General features: G+C 42.1%; 1 protein-coding gene across 1 annotated transcript in view; it reads right to left on the bottom strand.

Annotated features, from left to right (window-relative positions):
• The window catches only part of PDE3B (phosphodiesterase 3B), a 1,395,287-nt gene that overhangs the window by 979,440 nt on the left and 393,712 nt on the right, over positions 1-22,135 (bottom strand). The gene's annotated exons all lie outside the window — the stretch shown is intronic.

The raw sequence follows: 22,135 nt of genomic DNA, 5'->3' as shown, positions 1-22,135 counted from the left end.
AGACTTTAACATCAGAAATAAATATTTAACTCTGACTGATTTATACAACAGACAAAAAAGGGTAAGTGCACAGTGCTCTGTATTGTAAGATTGTCACATGGACAGGGACATAGAGCAGACCAAGTACATTACTGTGAAAAAGTGACCAAGAAGTGGACAGGAAAAGACAAAATCTCGTCAAATAAGATAAAAACGGGGATGATCAAACCTGGTAGTTAAATCTAAATGACTCACGGATTCCAACAGATTCAATGCCTGCAAATGGAATTAATTTGTCCAAGTTACAAAGGCATTTTTTATAATAGTTTTGGCTTGATGAGACATGTTTGTGGGGCTATTAAATAATTCACTCAAACGCCGCTTCAGAAACACTCTTGAGATAATTAAACCATGGAATACTCTGAATATTTGCATGTGACTGTCAATCCAATATAATGGATCTAGCAAAATCCAGTTCAGGAGCGTTCCAGATCTTGGCCCATAACAACAAGGGGGCAAGACTTAGTCGGTCATCAACTAGGTTGAAACCCAGTTCAAGATAAGAAAAAAGAGTTAGAACACCTTTTCAGACCATCAAAAGTCTTCTAATGAAATCATTCTCAGTTAACTGGAGCTAAACACAATTAGCTTAACCCCAGACTCCAGCCTCATAAGTGGCGATGGATCAACACTTTCCCCATAAAGAGTCAACTGCTCTTTCACTGGCTTTTGGCCCAGCTGGGTTGCAAATCTAAACAATGCCTCCGCTACTCTTACTGTCTGCAGTGCACTTAAAGTTAGTAGTGAGCCCCATGATAACGGAGCGTTAAAAACAATTCCCAGATAAGAGAAATTATTGTCCTTCTCAATCATTCCCCTGGACCACAAATACTTTAGATTTTGTTCTTTTCAGACCAGGTAATGACAAACGACTTTTTATGATTTACTGTAAGATCCAAAGAGGCCATAAAACCTACAAAACAGTCCAAATATTTCTGGAGACTATTTGCTGTCCTTACAATGAGGACAGCATCATCCGAATGCAATAGAGATGCAATAAAAAAATTCCAGTCTTGGGATAATCAAGTTTTTTCCCAAGCAGATATGTCTCCAACCGGGTGCTATAGACAAGAAATAAAAATGGGGCAAGGATATAGCCTTGTCGAACATCTTCCGAAGATAATATAGACAGACTTTTCTCCCCGTTGGTACTATGTTGGATCTTAACTATAGTATCTGAATGGAGCCTATGTATAAAAGAACCACAGGGGGCTCTACTCCCATGTCTCCACAATTTGTCACAATTGACAGAGTCCGCTTTATTATCAAGACTATAGCTATACTCCCTAACCCCTTCTGACAATATTGGTACTCCTGTTAAGACAAAAGTGTATGGAGTATGTTCTAGTGGCAAGTCTAAGTGATTAGAGGGGATTTATTTTGTGGAGGAATTATTACAGGCTGATGTGGTAAAGATCTCCTCGTACCAGATACATTCTTAACAAGCTGTGGGGATTGAGAAGTGGCTAACAATGGCATTACGTAACCAGTTAGACCCATACACAATACATTTGGAGATCTAGGTCTCATAGAACAGTCAGAAGTGGCAACTCTTTGCAGTTGAGTGGAATCTGGTTTGGGACCTCCACTAATCAGTGGTAATGAGTGAATTGTGTTTCTATAGCATTATTCTGGACAGACTTGGATCAACAATATCCAAAGTTATGACAGATTTTTCGATTATCACATTAGTTGAGAGGAATTAATGGTGCGCTCTCTTGTCAAGATTCCTTCTGCTCAGGCAATACTTGTCTCCAAAACCAAACAAGAAGAAGATAACAGTCACCTTCGTCAACTCATTTATTTATGTATAACTCCAACTGCTCGCCTCCCTAATGTAAGATTAAAGATAGTGAGTATTTAACCAGGATTGATACTCCTAAACTTGGACTAAAATATACATAATGCCTTTAAGAGTCCAGAATCAGTCACAAAATGTCAAAAGAAATATATATTCAGTCGGTACCTCAATACCTTCCAGCTGGGCCTCAAACAGAAAAGCCAAGAAAAGGGACCCAGCTCAGCCACAGCCGGCCGCGTGCATACGGGCCTACTCTTCACATGGACCCAATTTTTAAAGCGCTTCCAGGTGCGAGCTGGCTTGTCAGCAAATCCTGCCACAGCAGATAATGGGGCTTGTGGTCTGCCCCCTTTCTCTCTTGAAAAAGTCAGTCATTCTGTTGCTTATTTAATAAATCTACTTTGGCAGCTATAAATATTGATTAAACATCAGCATATCTAGCCTTCAAATACCAAAAATCCCGTAGTACATGACCCGTGTACTTATTTTATCCTTCCATACAGATAGAAAATTAAAAATAAATATTTGATATGCATCAAGCACATCCTCCTATAATAAACCAAATGCAGGATATATAACTTAATTCCACTGGTTGGGTTGGTAAGGAAAGGAAAGTTATTTACTCATAATACTAGTTCTACATTGTATGAATCTTTATGAAAATCAAATATTTATGTGGCATTTGTAACTTCAGAATACAAGAGCTGTCTTTCTAAAGCTAAATTTTCTAAATTTCAATTTTTTTATGAAATTACCAGAAAAAAGTGTACATAAAATATTAAAGCATGTAATCCAACTTTACTTCACAGGCAAACAAGTCAAATTTGCAAGAGTTAAAATAAAAAATAATGCAGTATGATAGCCAGAATTCGTAAGGAAGTGGAAAATAAACAATTCTAATAGTTATCATTATCCTTTACACAAATAGGACTTGAAGGCCGCTACTGGATCCTTAATCTTTAATTTGATACTAACAATGCTGAAGTTGGGTAGGACAACAGGGTATTTAAAATTACAATGAAAATTCTTGCATTACAACTAGGCATATATTCATTCAGTATTGCAGAACTTGATAGCAAGCACATCTTAGAACCACCATGGCATCCTTAAAGAAGAAGATGACAAAACTAAAGAGCCATTTATTCCATAATGCTATCTGCTTTAGCAACCAAATCTAGAGTAGTGCTTTCTGAAAGTGTAAAATGATTCACTTAGCCTTTCATTTATCACGGTCAGCCACATTACTGGATCAGGTAATATTAACTGCTTCACCTTCAGAAAACTGTTTTGCTTTACATGGTAACAGCTTTTTAGAAACCCGTGGACAATACTACACATTAGGGAAGAAAATGCTTTGAGTTAGGATACCATCCAAGTAAAACCACAGGACCATTCTCACATCTAAGATATAGCTTGAAACTTGACAGTGTGGAGTGATTGATGAACCAGTAAAGACATATTCTGGTACAAATAAAACTGGGAAACTATTCTAGATAGAAAAGGAGGAGTTCGCTAAACTTCCATGATTACCTAACAAATAGGTTAAGGTTCATAGATGATCATTTCTGAAAATCAACAGGTTTATGGAGTGACATAATAGTGACCAATAACACTTTTTCCCCATAATAAATGTTGCAACAAAGTAGTTTGTATTGTGTCAAAAGATGATCCACTGACATAAGCAAGCTCAAGTTCTCTCAGGTACTTTAGAAACATTTCTAAATTGTGCATAAACATTCTGCAATCCTTCATTCAAATCTTTTATGACCATAAATGTAAAGCAAAAAAGTATCAGAATAGAATTTGCATTCATGTTGAAACTACTTCCAGGAGTACCAAATAGAAAAGAACTGCATCTTAGAAAGCTGAAAGACAGGTGTTGTAGGACATCATAATTAAAATGGAAACTTGTGGGTGGATTTCAAATTTAAATCAAAAGTTAAACCTTGTAGGTTTATTATCAATTAAGATTATGGAAGGCAAAACGTGGTTAATGTCTTAATTTAAAAACTCATAAAATTATTATACTATGTATCATTTAAAGCACCTAAAGCATACCCAGTAGGAAAATATTTAGTCTGTAAGGTTCTCCTAAGTATTATCAAAATATACATTCTAAAATGTATTAAAGAACCAAAAAAAGTTTCTTTACATGAAACTATCTTTTTGCTAAAATTACATTCTCTTAATTTTCTATAAAAAAAATTAAACATTCTCCAAAGAATGTCAAACTAAATATTGCCTGAGCATTAACATAAATAGTTGTTTCAGTCACAGATGCATGTAAACCTTGAAAGGAAGCAAAAAAAAATATTATTCAATTATGTGTTTAAATTCCAAGAAACCGATTCAATCAGAAACGTTCTTCAAAGCTATGTGGACAGGAAACTGTTAAACTATGCAGACATAAAAACGTCATTAGCTAATATCTATGATGGTGCAAAATGTACTCTTGAAATGAGGACATATTTCTAAAGTAGCAGGCAAAAATAATTCTTATTCTAAAAGTAATGTGAGCACACTTTAAAATCATAAAAATCGAATTTAAAAAATGCTCTCAAAGTTTCAGAAATGTATTTGATGTTGTTCATCTTTAGTTCATGTGCCACCCAATGGAGATTCTTAAAAACGGAATCCAAAAACTCACAGATCAAGGTCTCTTTTGGCACAATGTTAATCAGACATGCCTATTCAGGAGCTGTGTACTTCTTGTTTGGCACTCTGATTTATTTTTTGTTTTTCAAATCTTTCATTGCTTCTTCCTAGTATTTATAACAGGAAGTTATGTCTCACATTCAGATCATTCAGCTTAAATCAAGCGGTCATCTTCTACCTCCCATCTACTATGTCACATTTTTAAAAGATCCGATTTGAAACTGGAACACTCATTTGCTGCTGGATTTTTCTGAGTTTAATTTTTAAAAGTCTGATTTTCTTGATTCTGATTTTACTGTTCTCTTTCCACTTTCCCTCTGTGTTCTCCCTCCTCAAGATCCAGGTTGGGAACTTGAAATGGACTCAGAATCAGCAGCGGTTATCACTGCTTCATCAGCAGTCCACACTTTGTGTGAAATACATGGACGGAATGTTGCAAATCTCCACATTTCACAGTGTTCCACGCCAATAAGTCTTGGTAAGGCCATTCCATGAGGGCTCAAGATAGGACTTCTTAACATGCATCACCATGACCCAATTCAAAGGCTCTGGATTGTGGCAGGCGTTATTGCTTGCTAAAGGTCTAAAAAGCTACTCCTGCTGAAAGATAGAGCATGCCATATCAGCCAAACATTTGCAATAATTTCAGCACCATAGCATCAGTAATATTCAAAATCCCAGATGATGGAATACCAGGAATCCTCATGGCTCTCCTCATCAATATTGCATGTTGCGATGGCCCCTTTTATGTGGAGTACTTCTAAAACTGAGCAGAATTAAAGAAAGAGCATCTGGCCATTTCAATTATGTTGAAGAACATACTTTAGTCAATCTTGCTTTCTAAACAGTATTAGCCCTTTCTTCTACATCTAATTCTTCATGATATTAACTACAATTAAACTTTGGCTTGTTCTTAAGTGCTACTTTGGATTCTTATGGTATGATTTTTAAAATGAGTTCCCTTATCTATACTAATTTGTCAAACCGATTCTTGGGATTAACTCTATTAACAGCTTTGTTACAGTCAAAGAGTCATCTCCTAGTTGGATAGGTTTAGTCTCTTGCATTTCTGCTAAGCCAGTCTAGTTATCCTGTGGAATGTTAACATTCATGTGATGTGTTGGAATGCTGGGATGGTGGACTTTAGGAGTCAGTTGAGAGCTGGGCTGAGCAAGGAACCTACTGCTACTGGTGGGGTCTCGGTATATGCTTCTATTTTCTACCTGGAATAAACTTCTAAACCTACTACTTCGTCGGAGTCCTGATTCATAAACCATTACTACAAAATGTTTCAATCAATTTTGAAAACAAACAAATTATCACTAGAATATATTACAGACCACTGCAGAGTGGCATTTCCACGAAATCCAACTGCAGCTTTGGGAAAAGACCACCTGATATAACCATGTGACTCAGTCACTGGTGTCCACTTTCCCACATTTACCTCCTGGAATGTTACACACCTTTTACACAAATTTTCTTCAGTAGTATGAAATTGAGGATTAAACCACCTTTTAATGGATTTACCATGCCACCATGTTTTACAGCTGTAGGTCCCTGCATATACATTACCATCTGCAGTAACATTGAATCTGGCAACATGCATCTCTCATCAGTTGATCAGCATAAGTCAAGTTTATTTTGTGTACATCCTGCTCCCCCAGCCAACTTTTTCATCCTGAGATGCTTTATTTTTATAAAATCCCAAGTTCACATGAGTGTGAAATGGATTTGACAGAAAATGTACATTAACTTTTTTAATAGGAATGTATTGCTATTTGTATCTCACTCCAAGCAAGTTCTGGAGGAAGCTCCTCTCCTCCCACTGGAATTGGAGCCTGCTTGGCTGGTTGGACAAAAGAGTGTCCTACCCAGGTATCCACTAACTTTTGCTTTGACAGGGTAGATATCCTTGAAGTGAAGTTCCTGTGCACAGACCAATGGTCATTCTGCCAGAGAAACAGTTCACCCAAGGTGTTTGTTGCAGCTATGGGAGAAAGTTCACACCTCATTAAGGGAGCTGTTCAGTTGCCAGGTGGCAATTTGGGTTCCTGCACATGGACATACAGAGACTTTAAGCAGACCAAAATATTTATTGCAAATCTTACTTCACCAGTAAATTGAGCTTGTAATACGTCCATGAATGAAATTTATAGCTGCTTCCTAGCTGGAGATTTTACATTTATTATACTCTAATGCTTCCTTAAAGAACCGCCAACCGTGCTACACTGGAAATAGCTTTAAGGGTCCTTTAGCTGTAAGGACATGTCCTACTTTTAAATACCATGAGATCTGCCTTCTGGGCAGTAAGGTCTACATAGAGGTGACCTAATATTTAAAAAGAAAGTTTAGGCCTGTAAAAGGGGGTTAGTTTGACAGGTTGAATTTGCAATTTTACAACTGCACAGCTGGGCTATAGAAGGTAGGCCTTTAGTCATGTCAGCACTGTCACTTCATTGGGTTTTACAATGGGTGCTGCAGCCAACTGGACTAATAGTCAAGTTACATAAGACAATTAAAGATATGCCAATTTCATCATGATGAAAGGGAGAGAACCGGCACTTAACCAATGATTAGCCAGGAAAAAAAAGTGTCAAGAGTTTCACAGCCAGCACAAACAGTCAAGGCAAAAACCTAGGGGTACACCACACAAACGATCATTTCCAGCACACCATTATGATGCCCCCCCAAAACATATGGCAATGTGCAAACAGTATATTGCACATGATGCTTGAAGAATTCCATGATAGTATTAGACAAGGGCCATACACAGATAAAATAAAGTGAGACAACTGGTACATCTTGGATATCAGCTTTTGGCTTTGTGCATAAATCTGTCAAAGCAATATAATAATCACACTCTATTAGATCAGCTTTCTCAGCATCTTTCTTTGGAAAGGACAAGACCGTAGCAGTACTCGGGGTATTACAACTTTTTATTGAAATGTTCTCAGTTGCTAAAATAAATTTCTCATACTTTGTTTCAAATGAATAAATAAACACAGTACACCACAAATACTGCCTCGCTTTGTACAAATGCCAAATCAGTAACAGCCATGTTTTCATACAACCATGAACAGCTGCAGCTACTGGATCTAGTGTTGCAGAGAAATGTGCAATTTGTCTCTTCCCAGATCTATTCTGTTGAGTGACCACAGGAAGTGAGCACCCTTTTTCATGACAAAATAAATACAAATCTCTCTCATAATTAGGCATTCGTAGAGCGGATGTGGTATACAGCGAGTGTCTTACCTCCAGGAAGGCTTGCATGCACTCATCCAGGGTACCGATCACCTACATCACAGTGTGTCATTCCTTGTAGAGACTTCACAATCAAGGAAACGTTAGGAATCCACTGTCAACAGTTGCCAAACATTCCTAGAAACATTCTAAATTCTCTTTACGTCGGTGGGTTCATTCTCAGAATTGCAGAAATCTGTTCTTTGGACACTTTACTCACTCATTTCTCAAATCGGTGTCCCAAATAAAACAACTTCCTTTTGACAGTACTTTATTTTAGATGGGGACACAATGCCCATTTTCAGGCAAATGATTTAATAAGGTAATTGTGCTAAACTTACAGGCCTCTTGTTGTAGTTGCAATCATCAACGTAGTGCACGAATACTGAATCAAAAGGCATATTTTAACTGTCCAATTCTTCTTGAAAATATTGAAGGACTATCTGTATACCCTTGAGGAATCCTACAACAAACAAGGATTCTTAATTTTAAATCTGAATGCCAAAAAGATATTGACTTACCCTCATGATTAGGAATTTTTAAAAAGCTGAACACAAATCAACCACTGTAAACAATTCTGCATCTGCTGTAGCCAGCAAAAAAATCTCAGCTGGATTCAGTACCACAGGACAAAATGGAATCCCTATATCAGTTATTTTAGGCAGGTCTTGAACTATCCTCCATTGAAAATTTTACCCTGTGGATTGGCATTGTTATCATAAAAAGGAACCTCAATTGTTATGTTCCACACAAGGGTGGCTCCTCTGTTGGAGCGGAGGAACGTCTGTGCCCCACAAAGAAAAGCCCCAGGTGAGAGATGAAAAATAAAATGATAAAAGTTTATTTATTAGCATTTTATTTTTCAGCAATCTGTTCCGAAGTGAGTGGCAGGTGGGGCCAGTGGCGTTGAGTGGCAGCAGGGAGCTGTGCGCTTTAAAATGAGCATGTCTCTTTGGATGGCCATCCTGCATCGGCCAGCCAGACGTGCACATTTTAACCTTCTCTAACCTAGCTTAGACAGCAGGGTTAGAGAAAGCCCAGGCCTCCAGTGCTCTTGAGAGCGCTGAGTGAGGCCGCTACTTCCAATTCTGGCGCTGCTCTCTTGCTGGTGAGAGCAGCTCCACGATTGATTAGGGTAGTTGGCTGGGTCCCGCGTTGGAGCCTGCCTTCACAAAAGACCGAAGGAGGACGATGTCGCATAGAAAGTTAAGTGTATTTTATTTATTTTTGTGTCCCTGCGCCTCTCCACCCTTGGTATATGCCATCCGCCACTGGTTTCGTATCAACAATCACATGTATTTTACAACAATTTGAACATTTGGGCTTATTTTACACATAGAATGCAGTTCTCATCATAAAGTGATTGCCTAGCATATCAATAAATAAAACTACAACTCAGAAATGGCATCTACACCTTTGTTGCCAAATATATTTTAAAAAACCTCAGTTAATCACTTAAAACTTTTTTTAAAAAATTTGAACATGAATAATGCACTCATCGGATCAGCATGGGAAACACTAACCAATAATTTTTGTGTGAAACCTGCCATGTCTTATGGCATTTTATGACCTCTAAGATAGTATATTGATATCCTCAACCTGATCAAAAGTCAAATGGAGCCAATCGGTGGGCTGAGCTATTACAGTCCTTTATTTCTTAGCATATTTACATACCCGCTTTACGTAAATCTGGTAACTGAATTCCTATCTCGTTCAGCTCTGTAGCGGAGAGCCCTTTAAATAGTTTGACTGCTGTTATTTTCTAGGGAACACCAAAAACTGGTATTTTAAAGCCGATCCACAATAAATAAAAAATAATCCAGTGCACACTTCATAATTTTCATTTGAAAAATTAACCCACAAAAACTACTCGTTTTACATTTCCATCTGGCAATTTCCTTTGAAGCAGCAGCAGTTACGCTGAATCGGTGAGCTCATGTTAGAAAAGTTCATAAACACGCTGGCTCTGAATGCTGGGCATCAGAGTATGCGAGAAAAGGAGAAGGCAACATTACTCAACAATAAGAGGATAACAGGCCAAAATACAATTTCTTACTCTGAGACGGTGCCCTTGAGGGATAAACATATGGTACAATGTAACATTATTCTACTACACCTCAGTCCAAATGCCAGTAACTGATGGCGGTATAGTTTGGTACTACAGAGCAGTGATTCTATGTCAGGACTGGAGGCTCGGATTATGCAGCACTCTTCACTTTCTCACAGCAGCTATTTTAAAGATATAAACAGACCACATTTACAATAAACACCAGGGAAATTGGGAAAACAAAGAACAATAAAGTCCACTCCATCCACCAATCGGGGGGCAGTATCTCCCGTATAGTTAATTTTTTAGGTCTCACCTGGAGATAGCAGCGCATGCGCTGTTCTCGCCATGCAAGTGCCTTTTGTAACCAATACTCACAAAGGCTTACATGCACACGTCTGCATGGACAAAGATGGCTGCTCTCGCCATTTGTCCAAAGCAAACAGCATGCCCGTGTCCATAGGGACTGTGGACAGTCCGACGCCATTTTGTTGTTGATCGATTGTCTGGTCTTGGCACTCCTCTTTCTTCAATGCTCCTAGCAAAGCTAAGCGGCATTTTTTGCCCTGCTTGTCACATGCTCCTACACGAAAGTTTCAGTTTTCCCTGGTTGCAGAGTGTAGTGTAGCCCACCGGCCAATAGATAGGGCTGTAGTAGTGATGATTGCTCTATGCTCCTAAAGCACGAATTTGGAATTTCTCAGGTTTCCAGATTTGAGCGCTGGTTTGCCCCTTGCCACTGCCTACCCTTGGAGAGTGACGCTCTCGGTCGCGAGGGTCTGTACAGGCTGTGAAGCTGGAGTTTGTAGAGAAACACCCTGCGTGGTGCCAGGGTAGGTTTTCTTGGTCTATTACACCTGTGGGATCTGAATATCAGTGGTAGTATGCTCTTATGTTGGGAAAATGGTCCCAGGTGACTTTACCTTTTAAGATATTTTCCCAGGAAGGGCATTGTGCCAGGGGCTTGGACCCCTCCGGACCGGTAGCACTCACACCCCCCCCCCCACTAACTCACTCGTCCACAGCATTCTAAGCACTACATCACTTTTACTTTTATTGACTTATTTGTGCCCCCCAGCCTAAAGGTTCTCATAGTCTGCTTTGAGGGGCTATTTCCTTACACTACACAAGAGCTTGCAGGTGCATTTTTGAAGGTTCTGCCTCATTCCCCCCCCTTAGCACTGTAAACGTATGTGCAATGGGAGGATGGCCCCTTGGCTGAGTTGCCCTGGGATGATAGGTTTTACAACGCGGTCAATGCATCCATATAGAGGGCTGTGGAATAGGTGATGGCTTCTATGGAGAGGCACCTGGCGTGGCGAATTGCACAGGAATGTGCTAAGTGGGCTTAAGCTCCACCGTTCCCATCGCCAGAATAAACAGCTGCGGTGCAGACACAAGATGAATAACCTGGTGCAGCCAAACGCCCTGGGAAGATGGGAGTGGACCATATATGGGAGGCATTGTTGGAGCAAAACCAGTTGCTTACGGTACCCTCTAGCACCACTCCCCTGCCAAAGGCCCCCTCACCTTCAATTCCAACTGAACAGGCTGGGGGATGATGCACAAAAGGTGACACTGATGAAGAGCCCGGTCCATATAGACCTTGGCAGCATTCACCTCTGCCAGTTACCTCTGAGCTCCGGTTATTTTTCCTTTAGTTTTATATAGCGCAAACTAGACCCGAGAAATCAGGTGCCAGAGCGATTTAAATGAGCACCAGTTTCGTTACAGAAGGACACATTCATTTTTGTTAGGCACAGGGAGATTAAGTGATTTGCCCAGATTCACAGGATGTTTTAGTGTGGTTGCCGAGGCTTGAACTCAGTTCACCAGCTTAGAGGTCGACCTCTCTAGAGGTGTGTCGATCATACAAGTGAGCCCCAGAGCAAGTTCTCTACTCTAGGTCATCAGAGTGGACTCAGTTCATGAAAGTGGCAGATTACGTGGCAAGCAGAATAAGAAGCCCTATGGGGAAAGAGGTCTGTAGTTCCTTCAGGACAGAATGCCCCCATCCATCTTAAGAAAGCAAGGTGGAGCAAACTCTAGAACTAGATCCCAAGATGGCCACATTTTGAACCAAGTTTTTTAAAGACCCGAAGAAAGGGATAGTTTGATCCTGGAGGCCAAACTTCTGCATGCTTTCGGTCCCATTACCAGGATCCTGGACAGGGCGGAAGATAACACTTCGGGCACTTTCATTTCCCCCCCCCCCCCCGAGACACTCTAGCTGGGCTCAACAAGAGATGGTTTTCCTGGACAATGCCAACTGCGCACTCTACACGGAGCGTAGATGCTCGTTTTTCTATTCAGGTGGACCCCAAGTTAGGCGATTTAGCGTACTTTGATGCTGGGTCAGTGGCCCACGGGGGACTCTTTGCTGCTTGGCGAGCACTTAAAGGAGCTCAGGAAATCTGTAGATACAAAAAAAAAGGCATTTTCATCAAAGGCTTTCCGTAAGCCCAGGCGAGATAGGGACCACTCGACCACCCAGTTCTTACAAAGTTCCAGAGGGCAAAGCTCCAGGCGCAGGCAGTTCCAGGATCAAATCCACTATGGAAACGTCTACCCAACCCGTAGTAGAAGATCACGAGGCAGAGGTTTCAGAGGGGCAGGTGCTGCCTTAAATTCCAGTAAGTGTCTCTTCTTCCCTCTTAAGAGTGGGGGGGCTGATTGGCACAGTTTGTACACATTTGGAGGACACTTATGAGCGATTTCTGGGTCTTACAGGCGGTACAAGGGTTCCGGATTGAGTTCTGCGGGCAACCATATCATGAAACACGCCCCAGACCTATTCAGTTTTCCAGAGACTAAGCAGATTTAGTAGACACTGAGGATTCTTCACTCCTGAGGAAATTAGCTATCTTCATTACCTCTCCTCACCCGTAGGGTTTTGTAAATATTATATTCGTTTTCAACAAAGCAGACTGGCCGGTCCTGAATCTGCGTTAATTCAACGCTTGGCTGGTGTACCATCATTTCAAAATGGCAGGGATGCATCTCCTTCAGGAGGACTTGCACCCTTCAGACTGGACGGTTTGACTAGATTTGAAAGATGATTTATCTTGTTATTCCAATTTTTTCTCACCACATGAGGTTCCTACAGTTCCTCTGGCGTCAGCAAATGTTTCATTTTACCACTTTTCCTTAGTATATCATCCACTCCGTGGTGTTTCACAAATGCACTTAGGCCAATCGTGGAGTTCTTGCGGGAGCAAGGTGCTCGCCTTTTCGTGAATTTAGACGATATTTTTTTTGCATAGAGATCCCCAGCAATTAACGGGACAATTGCAGCAGGCTGGGTTTGGTGATCAATGTGAAGAAATCCCGTCTGGTACCTTCTCAAAGAGCAGCATTTTTAGAGTTCGTCAAATTTCACCGAGGCCTCTCTCAGCCTTCCCTCTCGGAAGATCTCCAGGATCAGGCCCGAATTGCGCAGGACCTTGACCAAACAGAGGGTGTCCATAAGACAGATTGCACGGGTGGTTGGTATGTTGCCCATCCAGGCCATCTTCCCAGGCCCACTGCACTACCAGGAGCTGCAGAGACTGAAAGCAGAGCACTTGTGGAGAGGTCTTTTATATTTACCATCTGTGGTTCTATCTGTGATGTGGAGGCGTGGAACGGCAGAGCGATTTTCGACTCAGTTCCCAACTTCTTTATAGAATCCGGTGTCAGCAGAGCAGGCTGGGGTACTCAGTGTGGAGTTTTTTCTAACGGCGGGTTGAGGTCTACGCAAGAGCAGAGATTGCACATCAATGGCTTGGAGCTTCTGGCAGGGTCCTTTACGGTCCAGCGCTGGACCAAGGACATAATTCAATCATGTGTTCTGTTGAAAATGGACAATGTATCAGCCATCCAGAATAGAAATCAGCCATGTGGGACCCGGTCCAAAGTTCTCCCCGACTTGGCAATGAAATTATGAGAGTCATATCTGGACCCGCAGATCTTCCTCGTAGCGGTATATCATACTGGGTCAGGAGAACTAAATGGCGGATTGGCACTCATGTCATTTTAAAGATTACAGCCAACGGAAGCTGCATCCGGATGTTTTTGACAAGCTTCAAGCCCACTGGGGCCTTTCTCAGTAGATCTCTTTGCCTCCAGACTGGTTCGCCAGCTACTCCACTTCTTCAGTTGGAGGCTAGACCCTCTGGCGGTGGCAACTGACTAATTTTTGCAGGATTGGGGAAAGTAGCAAGAGTATGCATTCCTGCCATTTGCGATAATCACGAGAGCTTTGGCTCCGATAAGAAGGCAACAGGCGGAGGTGGTAGTCACTCAGATTTGGAAGTCGCAAGTGTAGTTTCCAGTTCTTCAGGAACTTTCATGGGATTTTCCAATCCCTCTCACTTTCCAGTGATTTTTCTCAACCAGGATCAGAATCCACAACAGATGGTCCTAGATGGCTCGTTATGGCTGATGGCTTGGAGGATTACAGAAGTAGATGGTTGATCCTAGGTCTTTCGGCCCACGCTGAAGGGCTCTTGTCAAAGGCATGGTCTGACAGCACTGTCAAATGATACAGGTCCTTTTGGACGAGATGGTGTCTGTCTGCAAAGGGGCTGTGATCCTGTGGGCGCCTGCAGTAGTTCATAACCTACATTTTCTGCCGGGTCTAGCCCAACAAGGTTTGGCATACAGCTCCATTAACACCTTCCATTCGGCGATCTCGTCGGGACATTTACAGTGGATGGTTCTCCGATTGAGGAGCATCCGTTTTTATGCAGATTACTTGGGGAATCAGGTTATCTCAACCCCCAGAAGGGAAGTACTGGGATGTGAACACAGTGATTCATCTTTTTGCCCTGGCAACCGAATAAGTTTGTCATGGAAGGAGCTTTCAGTTAAATTGGCAATGCTCCTTTGTTTGATCTCAAGCAGTCTCTGATGCTCAAGCCCCAGATATCACAGGCCAGTTTTTGTTCCGTAGGTGGGCGGTTTTTACAATTATCATGTGTACTAAGTCTCATACTACAGTTGCTTAGTACCCAGTGTTTCCTAAATTGCCAAAAGTTTTTTGGGTAAAGCATGGTAAAATTGTTATTCATACACTTACTCTCCTTACTACTCCAACCATACTGAGCCTTTCACCATTAGACACTTTACAGCTCTTCCGTTTACAATGAATCTTTCTCCGATAGGAGGGGGTGGAAATTGGGGTGACCAAACTCCATGTTAGCTGTACATTGAGGACCATTAATTGACAGCCAAATCACACATTTGAAATCACTCTTAAAACCATGCAGCAGGAATAAAGAATAGCAACAGGGAGACCCAGCCTCCTGAAGAAGTTAAGTCGAGTTAAATTTAAACAAACCAAAATCACTACAGTAGTAACGTTTCAATGGAAGAACCAGGAGGACTCAATAATACTCAAACAAGGTTTATATTAATTTGGTTATAGTAATGAAGAATCAAAATTCATTCAAATAAGCAATTTCTTACCGACTTTGGTCAAGACAATCACAACTTGTATTAAGGCACCAAAGATTTAGGCAAATCCTTATTGAGTGGCTAATAAATATGATTTGGAGAGTTACAGAGTGCACTACCATTTAAGGCATAAGGATGGTTCAAATTTCTAACAGCTCAGGTCTTACAAAAAAGGGAAAGAGTTCAGACTTAGAGTCCAGTAGGGGAGAGCCCATTAGCTTAAAAATAAAGATATCATGGAACATTGAGAAATAGAAATGGTTTGGCAAAGAAGGTCTCAGTTCATCAGCTACTGAATGTAGCATCGACAAATTGCCCAAAGTAAAAGATCGATCAGCATAGCATCCTCCTGCATGGGGAAAGAAAAAGTGTGGCTTTTGCTGCCCCTTCTTTGGGTTTCTTCTTTTATAGAGTTTATAAGCAATGTCCAGTTGCATGACATCACACCACCACCGAAAGACCATCACATGTCTATATTCGCACCATATCACCGGAGAGGTTTGAAACATGAAGCTTGTCTCCCATGCTAGTCAAGAGAAACAAGAGATTTATGAATCCTCACAGCCAAAGATTGGTCAAAAGAAATATAAAGTTACGACATATAGCAATAGCTGAAATTCTATTCCCACAAGAATATTTCACTGTGAATGCAGAACATACATTCAGGAATGTCACGGGGAATATAGGTATAGAATAAATAAAGCAACATTTCATTAGCGCAAAATGAACCTTTGCATTAAAATCAGGGGAAAGCGTTTCAAGAGACAATTTTAGTTAGCATCACACGTTTAAATGAAATTAACTTTAAACCAAAGTTAAATATAATGAAATCAAATAAAATCAACATTCATGTAAGTGCACATTTTAGCTTGTTTTAGATTTCAAATATTTACATAATATCACAAACTATAGAAGCTCTAGTATAAATGTATAAAATTTCAAGCCTGTACTTCATTTCTACACGCCTGTGCACAGACCTTTATAAATGGTGCATTTACAACAAAAAGCATTTGAATCATTAGGCCATTTCACTTTAACATAAAAAATGCCATCAAAGTATGTTAATAAACATTTGAATCAGAATTTCAGTTATAATACCCGTTTATATGTATCAGTGTTATTTCATATATATGCTTTCTTCATCTCAAGTTCTAAAGCATGCTTTTACGGTGCTCCTACTACACTGGTCTGTTTCATGTGTCACTGTGTCCAACGTGTGCAAAGTGTACTTTCAGTTTTTCATGTTTTATTTCGCAAGTGTCGTGATAGTCACAATATGGAGGGCAGAAATATCGAGCAGGAAGGACGTTGTTGATAACCCAGGCTGGTATATGATGCCTGCTACCAAACTCATTATCCGCTTTTTTCTGCCAGAAATTGCACCCAAAGGTCTATTTCAAAAAGGTCTGCTGCTCCCAGGTTAAACTCCTATCCTTTCAGCAGCCATTTCTTGGCAAACTATAAACATTCAGCAAAGTGCACAGGAAGATTTCTAAGTAACCAAGCTTCACAGCGTTCCTGAAATCAATTAGATTTGCCAGTCACTTTTGATTTCAGTTTTTTGCCATTGATTAGTATCCACATTGATTTTGGTTGGAGTTTGTTACTTTGCTTAAAAAACAGTATAACTCATAAAAAAACTGTTTAACTATTTTTGCTTATTGGTCGGAAAATACTCCAATTTATGTTTAATTCAATTTTGATCACACTACCATTATTGTCCATCTCGGACTAACTCCACTATCTGGTTGTACTTTGGTCGTTTGAATCCACTCCAAATTCATATTCTCTGTATTATTCTGTCATATAGTAGCTGGTCCAGCTGTGCATAAAAGTATAAAGTTGTTTAACTTTGGGTGGCAACCAACGAATTGATGACTCACCATGACACCAAACGTCCACTCTGCCGTCAATTTTATACAATTGTTCCACAGGACATTTTTGAAGCCAAAAGACCTGGGGAGATTTTGAGTTCTTATGATGTGGTTCTAAAAGGATACCAAGGCAGTGACATAAGGGTTGTGGGGTACATGACATCCAAGACCACATATCCTGGAAGGCACACGGTTGGAAAGGTATATGTGGCCAGGGAAGGACCACCCATTCTAGGTTGGTTACATTAGTATGACCTCAACATCATAGTTCAACCACGGGTGCAGTTCCAGTAATGATTGTTGGTGCTGGGGGCTTGAAGGAATTGCTACAGATGCACAAAGGTATTCGAGACAAGGTTGGGTGAAGCCCTGAACTAGGAGCATGTGAATAGATTCAAGAAGAATTCTATCCCAGTTAAGCATGTTGCAAGAAGGTGCCTTTGGCAGCCAGAGAGAAAGTGGAGGAAATAATCCAAAAACCTTTTAACGACAAAGTGATAGAACCAGAGGAAGCGGCTGAGTGGTTGTCTCCGGTCGTTGTAACTAAGAAGGCCGATGGGTCCCTCAGATTTTGTGTGGACTTACGCAGCTTGAATAAGAACGTTATAATGGAAAACTTTCCTTTGCCCAATATAAATCAGTTGATTATGTCTGGTGCCAAAGTATTCTCGAAACTAGATACGAGAAGTGCATACCACCCAGTCAAACTTAGCACACAGTCCAAACAGCTCACCTCTTTCATCACTAATGAAGGGACCTTTCAGTTCTGAAGACTTTCCTTTGGTTTATGCTCTGCTGCCAGTGTATTCCAGTGTTTAATGTCTTCCCTTCTTTCAGGATTGGACAAGGTTGTTGTGTTCCAAGATGACATCCTAGTGTTTGGGAAAGATGTGCAGGAGCACAACCATGTGTTGGCTCGCATTGGTAAGACAGGTCTAACCTTGCGCAAGGAGAAATGCCAATTTATTTTGCACAAGGTGAAATATTTAGGACATCTAGTGACAAGGGAAGGTGTAAAACCGAAACCGAATTTTGTCAGTGCTATAGTGAATGCTCAAGTGCCTCATGACAGCCACTCTCAGACACTGAGTACTATTCATAGTTAGCTCATGATTATGCACACATACCTGAACCTTTGAGGAATTGTTGAGAAAAGGGAAGAGGATCAAGTCGCTTTCTCCGTGATCAAAGAGGACAGTGCACAAGCAGGCATGTTAACCCCTTTTAGAGTGGGGTTTAAACGGTTATCCCAAAAAAGAGAGTTTACCCCTTTTAGACCAAAAGGGACTCTGTAGTTAGCACTTATCAAATAACAAAATTCCCTTCTGTGTCACATTCACTGAACTTTAAATAATTTTCAATGAACCAGAAACCGCATAATATTAAATGTCGGGACTAGTCTATTTGAATAAGTATATTTTATTGCACACAATGCAAACAAAGACCTGCTTTCGATTGCACTTGTATTTAAAATTGGTTAAAAATCATCATGATGATACAGCTAATTGACAATGTCTCTAGACCAAACTTTCCATAAAAACATTACAGGTATATGATACTCAAATCCATTTTATACATCTGAAATGAAACACATACGACAAAAAAAAACAATATATCAATAGACTTTTAATAATAATGTTGTCAAAGGACGGTAATCACTGTTGTATCCAATGAGGTAAGGAATTAGTGCTGTCCTTTCACAAATGTATGTCACAAATGTATGTCACAAACGTATGGTAGGGAGTAGAAGACAGTTGTGTTCGCCTCACGTTCTTTGAGTGAAGCGGAGCAAAACTACTCTGTGATTGAGCGGGAGGCACAAGGAGATGCTTGGGCCACCAGTCACTTCAGAGTATTCTTGTGTGGCAGTAAGTTTCTCTTAAATACTGATCACAAGCCTCTACTTAGGGTTTTGGGGCCTGGTGGAACCATGAACTGCTTGGGGAGGCTGGCAAGGCTTGCTGTCAGGTTGCAGGAGTTTGACTGCAGAGTTGAGTACATTTTAGAGTGGAGAAACCGTGTTGCAGACTGTCTTTCAAGACTGCCTGACACAGTAGCTGTGGTAATAGACTTAACGACAGAGGAAGTAGTGGCAAATGTATATGATGCCAAGGAGAGTTTGCGTGTGCCATCCCAAGGCGCACATGGGTTAAAGCTATGGATGAGGATACCATTTTGAAGGGTGTTGTGCAATTGATGAAAGGTAGAGTGAGGAGAGAGAGTAATCTTCCCGAAAGGGTGAGAGCGTTTTTGAAGGTTGTGGATGAAGTATCTAACTGACGATGGGTTAATCATGCAGCAGGAGAGATTTTTACCTCCTTCTGGTTTGCGTGCCAGATTGATTTGTATTTCACATGAAGGTCACCTGGGGCAAACACTGACTTTAAAGAGGTTGAGGGAGGGCTATTGGTGGCCCGTCAAGGATAGACCGGTCAAGGACAGGGTGGAGAGGTGTGAGGAGGATTGGAGAGATTCTGAGAAAGCCAGAGGGTTGGTTTGGGGATTTTTTCAAGAGCCACAACACGGTTCACAAGCAGAGAAGGTTTGGAAGAAAGTGTGCTTTGATTTTATCAGACCCTTTCGTTTTCTGCCAGACTGAAAGATTTGCAGCAGTTGAGGTTGTATTAATGAGGTGTGTTACCACTGTGTCTACCATTGGGGTTCTGAGTGATGTCTTGAAGAGGGAAGGTTTTCCATCCACACTCCTCACTGATAATGGACTCAGCTGACATCTCATGAAATGAACAAAAACCAAAGCAGCTAGACAAGCACCAAATGAGAACTTTGATTCCAATACCCTGGAAAAGAACAGTTCCAACACAGCAAAAACAGTTCCAACTTCAGTCAAGAACTACAGAAGCCATGAGTCCACGGGCGCAGTTCATCAGGAGTCCTTCTACATGTCCATGAAGCCTAGATACACTCCATCTCCACTGCATCTCCTCTTTCTAGCCTGCTGCGCAGCCAGATAAGTTGTGTTTTTCTATCTCTTCAGTTTTCTGTATTGATGGTGTTCACGCGGCTTGTCGCGCGTGGTACTTGTTTAATTGCTGGTCTCTTTTTTCACTCTGCCTTGGTGTTTTATTCCTTGTACAGATTCCCGCGGAAGCACCCTTGCTTCTTATGCTGCTGCTGCCTCAATTGTATTGTGCCTTGGAGGTACGCTAGGGCAATTCTCACGCCTTGTTACTCCTGCGGTGCGCTCGATTCACTTTGCGAGCAGCGCTGCTGGAGCAGTCTCTGTGAGCCTTGCCACGCTGCCACACTTTAATGCCCCGGTTCGGGGTCCGTATTTCCGCTTTTGTTCTGCACGCCCCGCGGGGGTCCGTATTGCGGTCTTACTGCGTTGCTGCCGTAAGGCGTTTATGGACACGTCTAGGGACGGCGCTAGGTGTCAGCTTAGGCCTGGTCACTGTAGTGAGGGCAGCGCTTCCGAGGTGCGCATCGCCTCCATTTGCTGGCTAGTGCCTGCCCACATTGCTCACAGTCCCCCGGGGTACCCATATTGCCCTTTTCTGACAGAGGCGTTTTTTTGCTGGTTCTATTTGCCATACATTTTTTATATATATCTATAGGTACCTTTTTTCCCTTGTGGCTTGTCATAGCAGCATGGAGGGTACGTGAAGAAGAGGAAGTGCACATGTGCCATCCCTTCCACGAAGGCTTCTATGAGGCAGTTGATACTAAATTTATTGTTCTGTCAACAAAGTCGTGGGTCCCATGGAACAGCCGCTGACAGATCACACTGTCCAGGAATGCACCAGGCTAGGTCAGGCTCATTTGCCGCCACGGCGCCGCCCTCTGCGGCTGCGGGGTAGGTTCTTCCCCCACCTCCTAAGAAGGTTTTTGTGCAAGACGGGCCTGAGAGGGCGCAGGGGTTGACAAGGACGCATTCGAGCACTTGCGCTCTGCCTTGATGGCAAGAGGGTCCTCGGCTCCCCCGCTCCTTCGTCTTCCGTGGTGCCCGTGGATTCTTCCCCTCCTCCTTCGCCTGTCCCGGATGGAGACTCGCCGGGGGACACAGATGACGGTGACGGGTCATCGCAGTCGTGGAGACCGGCTAGTTCTCCCGCGGCGTTGCCCCAGGATGCCTCTGGTATGCTGGACCCAGATGAGATCTTCATCTGCGCTCCGCTGCCGGGGGACAAGGTGGCGAAGTTCGTGGCCAGCCGCCTCCACAAGCCACTCAAAAAAGAGGCACAGGCTGTTTGGGGGCAGAGTGTCCCAGGCCTACATTGAAACACAGTGTCTCTCACTGAGGAGTTAGATTCCAAGATGGCCATGTTTCTTGGGCAAGTTTATGAAAGATCCAAGGAAAGGAATAGATCTGTCCTGGCGGTCCTGTCGGGACAAGTTGCTAGATGTCATCGGGCCGCTTCCAAAGATTTTGGATATTGCCAAGGAGGCCAAGGTGGCGGGTTCCATTATTTCCTCAGAGGTATTGTCTTACTGGACCCAGCTAGCGGTCGTCTTTGTGGGGAATGCGAATTGCGCAAATTCCACGGAGCGTCATCGCTCCCTCCTGATCAATCTGGACCCGGAGTTTGGTGATTTGGAGTCGGCTGAGGCGGGAACCGTGGCGGAGGGGGGCCTCTTTGGTGAGCCCTTTGTTAACCCCTTCCATGCTCATGACGAGCTCAGCCCGTCATGAGGCACACTGGAGCTGTGCTTATGACAAGGTGAGCTCGTCATGAAATAATGCCTTTCGAGCTTTTCCAGCACAGGAGGGGAAAAGCCATAGCAGCCAAGGTGTTAAGGAGTTAGGTAAATTTTTGTCAACTTTTACGTCTTTGGACAAGGTACAGTCCAATATTAAACGGGTGTTCCAGAGTCTTTTTTCCCCAAGGGGCCAGGTGTGGAAGGGGCCGCTCGCCCGGCCGTGGAGGTCACCAGCAACAACACCCTAACAAGGGGCAAGGCACCGGTCAAGGGCAGTATAACTCCTCAGCTTCCTACACTGACTTCTATCCGACCCGTGGACCGCGCTTCAGAGGCAAGGGAGGCTTCAAGAACAATTACAGGTGGCAACAACAGTGGTAAGTG

Source organism: Lissotriton vulgaris, chromosome 2_1 (genome assembly GCF_964263255.1).
Source record: "Lissotriton vulgaris chromosome 2_1, aLisVul1.2, whole genome shotgun sequence".
Classification (NCBI taxonomy): domain Eukaryota; kingdom Metazoa; phylum Chordata; class Amphibia; order Caudata; family Salamandridae; genus Lissotriton; species Lissotriton vulgaris.
This window is presented reverse-complemented; position numbering and strand designations above follow the sequence as displayed.